The sequence below is a fragment of the Gopherus flavomarginatus genome, chromosome 4 (assembly GCF_025201925.1).
Source record: "Gopherus flavomarginatus isolate rGopFla2 chromosome 4, rGopFla2.mat.asm, whole genome shotgun sequence".
Lineage (NCBI taxonomy): Eukaryota > Metazoa > Chordata > Testudines > Testudinidae > Gopherus > Gopherus flavomarginatus.
This window is the reverse complement of record NC_066620.1, coordinates 172495032-172499946: the sequence shown is the minus strand read 5'-3', so window position 1 is coordinate 172499946 and position 4915 is coordinate 172495032.

The window sequence follows — 4915 nt, the reverse complement described above, 5'->3', positions numbered from 1 at the left end:
ACTGCCTTTGCTGTAAGCGGAGAAATTAGCACGGCCTGCTGCTCCATTCATGCCCAACAGGTTAGAGTTGAAGGAAACTGCCTGCATGTACACCTCAGTACAAACCTCTTCCAGTTTGTGGCTCTCTCAGCTGTTTTCCTTCTCAAACGAAATATGCTTTCAAGTTATGAGATTGTAGCTCCACCTCCTGACTCCTCAGTCACACAGGGGCTTGATCCACCTTCCCTTGAAGTCTATGAGAAGTCTCCCATTGAGAGTTACACTGGGGCAGTAAGGAAAGGAAATGCACACGTCTTTCAACAAAGAAACCTAGCTAACCCTTATCTGACTCTCACAAGCCAAGAACATAAGAATGGCCACAGTGGGTCAGACCATAAGTCCATCTGGCCCAGTATCCTGTCCTCGGACAGCAGCCAATGTCAGGTGCTTCAGAGGGAATGACCAAAACAGGGCAATCATCCAGCGATCCATCCCCAGGGCCAGCTCTAGGCGCCAGAGTTCCAAGCATGTGCTTGGGGCAGTCCTTTTCAAGGGGCGGCATTCCGGCTCTTTGGGAGCAGCACTTTTCAAGAAGGCGGCACTCCGGGGTCTTTTTTTTTCCCCCTTGGTGCAGTAAAAAACCTGGAGCCAGCCTTGTCCATCCCCTGTCATCCACTCCCTGCTTCTGGTAATCAGAGGTTTAGGGACACCCAGAGCATGGGTTGCCTCTCTGACCCTAACCCTCCTCCAGTCCACACAATGAAACCTCTGACCTGAGGTTAGAGGTCCTTTCATCCCAGGCTAGGTGGAAGTGTAGTTTAGAGCCAGAAGGACAGACAAGTTGTCCCTCAGTTCAGTGGGAAAAAGTCAGAGTGGCTCATATATGCCTCCCAGAAGTCCTAGTGATGCCTGAAGGGGAGTGCAGCAGCAGTGAGGACACTGGAATTTGACTGTGGTTTTGCGGTGTGGCTGCTCACACCTGGGCTAGGCTAATCTGGGTGCTCAGACACCCAGGCTAACTCCGCATACCCCAGCTCTGTCTCTCCATTCAATGCTGCCATATAAGACACAGAGAACTGTACTGAGCAGCATCGCATTTTAAGAAAGATAATCTTTTGCAACATCTTGATATGTGAATCCTGTCCTAGGGCCTGATCATTCACCCATATTAGACTAATTCAGAGATCCTCTATGTGGACCTTCCCAAACTGCATAGAGCAAAGGGGTCACCTGCCTCTATCATACAACCCTCCAGGGGCTTGTCAGGAGATGACACTTCTCCTTCCCAGACAGACTAGTAGAAAATTAATGGAGCCTCTGAGCAGTTGCGTAGCCACGTTTTCAGTGTAGGGGAAGCAAAAAACATAAAAAAGGCAGCCCCCCCTTGGCTCCTCTTCTGGCCACACCCCCTTGACTCCTCTGGCCATGCCCCCAGACCGGATTTCCCCCTCTGCTCACCTTCCCTCCTGCGCTGCCACCTGTCTCTGGCTCCTGTCCCAGTGCTTGGCTGCACAGGCCAGCAGGTGCCGCTTCCGCAAACAGCCAGGCATGGCCCAGCCACCTCCCCCTATCGGACTCCCACACACACTTCTTGCCCCCTGACAGCCCCCCTGGGACTCCTGCCCCATCCAATGCCCCCGTTCCCTGTCCTCTGATGGCCCCTGCCCCATCCACTCCTCCCTGTCCCCTGACTGCCCTCCAGCCACCCCATCCAACCCCTCCTTTCATTCCTGACTGCCCCCCCAGGACCCTTGCCCCATCCAATCACCCCTTCTCCCAGACTGCCCCCAGAACCCATTCCCCTGACTGCCCCCTGCCACCCCATCCAATCTCTCCTCTCATTCCACCCATTCCCCCCGGGACTCCTGCCCCCATTCAACCCCCCCGTTCCCCACCCTCTGACTGCCCTGACACCTATCCACACCCCCTCCCCCTGACCACCACCACAAACTCCCCTGCCCTCTATCCAACCCCCCCTGCTCCTTGTCCCCTTACCGCGCTGCCTGGAGCACCAGTGGCTGGTGGCGCTACAGCCGCATCATCCAGAGCACCAGGACAGGCAGCTGTGCCACTCAACTGGAGCCAGCCATGCCACTGCACAGCACAGAGCACTGGGTCAGGCCACGAGTCTGCAGCTGCATGCCCGGCAAGAGCTCACAGCCCTGCTGCCCAGAGCATTGTGCTGGTGGCGAGTGAGCTGAGGCTGCGAGGGAGGGAGAACAGCAGGGAAGAGGCTGGGGGCTAGCCTCCCCTGCCAGGAGCTTAGGGGCCAGGCAGGAGCATCCTGCAGGCTGGATGTGGCCCACGGGCTATAGTTTGCCCACCCCTGATCTAAGATGATACCCCCTTTGTTCTACTTTCTGCTTTTTTTAATTCCCCTTTTAATTTTTTCCTCATTTTCTCTCTCCTTCTCTTGTTCTCTAAATTCTTTTGTAATATTAACATTAAGCACTAACTCCTGTAACTGATTATGTAAAAAAGAAAACCCTTTTGCGGTATATTGTGCCAGACTTCTTTGGGATGACAAAGCTTTTTGAACTGTATTTTAAAATGAGGCTGTTTGAATCTGCACGTCACACGATTCTACAGCGATAAAGCTATATTTTTTAAATGTACAAATGAAATACTGCTAAGATCTTGTGCAAGAATTGGAAAAACAGGCTCACAAAATAAAAATGAGATTTTGCACAGAAAACTTTGAAAATCAAATTCACTCATGGGCCATAATTTAAAGAGAGATAATATTAGCAATTACATTTTGATCTATTTCTGAACATGTCACAAAGTCTGTGAATCCAAAGATAGTCAAAGTAATTCCACCTGCATATTAAAAAATCCATCACTTTTGATATTTTCTCTGAAAATCTCTTTTCTCCCTTCTATATTCCACTTAATTTCTCTCTCTCCCTTTGCAATTATTCTGCATTTCCAACTGTTATTTCACTCCTAAAGCACTTTAGGATACAGATTGTATAAGATGTGCTCTACAAAGCAGGGGCTCAGTGCTGCAAACATTTTCATGCACATAATCTCATTACAAGGCTCAGAACCCTCTGCCCAACCCCTTTTCCCACCTGTCCACACACCATGTTCCAGGCTCAGAAACCTCCTTCATGATGACTCTTTGTTGCTTGTTAGTGGGCCTGGAGAAGCATGACATAGAGGTTTACGTAGGTCAGTATGTAGTATTCCCTGTTCTGTGCTTTTCCCTTCTCAGCAGTCTGTGCACTGCAAAACCAGGAAACCCTGGTGGCAGCTGGGTATTCTGCAAGCCTGCGGGGGCTGAAACAGTTTCAGTCCCATTGGGAATCCTCCAGTGGTAGTAGGAGAAACTGGACTCTGAGGTGCATCAGCGCCAGCGCAGCTCACTTACCGTATTGCCAGCTCAGGTGATTTAATAATGAGTCTCATGATATTCGGTATTTGTCTTAAAGTCCCAGCTCTGCAGTCAGGAAATTATGTAAGAGTCTCAGCTTTCATTTACAAAATCCAAGAAAACAGAAAATAGAACAAGCCTCCCCCCCCCAGTTGAACCAGCAAAACAATGGTAAGTTTCCTCATGGGTGTAGAAAAAAGCTTGAGAAGATGAACCCATGCCAGGATGGCCTGCTGTGCTGTAGAAGTATTCACCCGGAGTGGGGCTCTCCCTCTGCTGCCCTCCCTCAGAAATTCTGCCGGTTAGGAAAAGCTTTAATTCCACCAATGGCTCCACAGAAGTGTCAGGAGATGGGCTAAATCAGAACATCCCATGCTGCCTACATTTGTGGCTACCCTGACCCCGTGTGCCCTGGGTGAAGGCCGCTGCTTTGCACTGCCACTACCTCTTCCCCCCTCCTTGGATTGTGTGTCCCCAGTAAGGCACTACAGCCTGGTCAATGCTTTCAGAAGCTGCTTGTCACAGCATGAGCTGGCCCTTCAAGGAGACTGGGGCTCAGCTGCACCTGTGCCAGACTTCGCTCCCTTCCCCAGAGGGAGGAGATGAATGAGGTTACGTCACAAACGGCCAGGTGACCAGGAGCAGACCTGCTTGGAAAATTAGACCAGCCTCTTAGTTGTTAGTTCAGAAATGGGGAGCCTGGAGTCAGGAGAGCCCTGCAAGAAGAAGCATCCCCTTGGGTAGAACAGAGCCGTGGTGTGCAAGGGAGGCCAGCCAGCACTGAAGCACAGCCCCAGGAAGTGGGGGAGGCTCTAGGTACCTTGTTTCAAGAAAGAAGAAGTTTGAGACAGGCTAGGAAATACCAGAGGGAAAGCACTTCAGTGTAGATACCACCTATGCTGACGGGAAAGATTTTCCCATCCGTGCGTAGGTAATCTACCTCCCCGAGAGACGATCGCTAGAGCAGTGGAAGAATTCTTGTATTGACCTAGCGCTGCTACACGGGAACTTAAGTTGGCTTAACTATCCTGCTCAGGGGTGTGAGTTTTTCATATCCTTGACTGAAGTAGTTAAAGAAACATAATTTTCTAGTGGAGACCAAGTCTAAGACTAAGCCCTCGTCCAGACTAACCCGCGGCATCGGCGGGTTAAAATCGATTGCTCGGGGATCGATATATCGCGTCTAGTCTGGACGCGGTGTATCGATCCCCGAGCGCGCTTACATCGATTCCGGAACTCCATCAATCCGAACGGAGTTCCGGAATCGACACGGAGAGCCGCGGACATCGATGCAGCGCCGTCCAGACTGGTGAGTACCTCGATTTTAGAAATTCGACTTCAGCTACGTTATTCACGTAGCTGAAGTTGCGTATCTAAAATCGATTTTAATTCCTAGTCTGGACGTGGCCTAAGGTGGGACACTTTTGTTTTGTGTGTGTTTGGACTTTGATACTCCAGGAGGGCTGTACTTTTGTGAATAGGCCTGGTCTACACTAGAAAATTAAGTCAACTTAACTATGTTGCTCAGGGGTGTGAAAAATCCACATCTCTGAGCAGCAT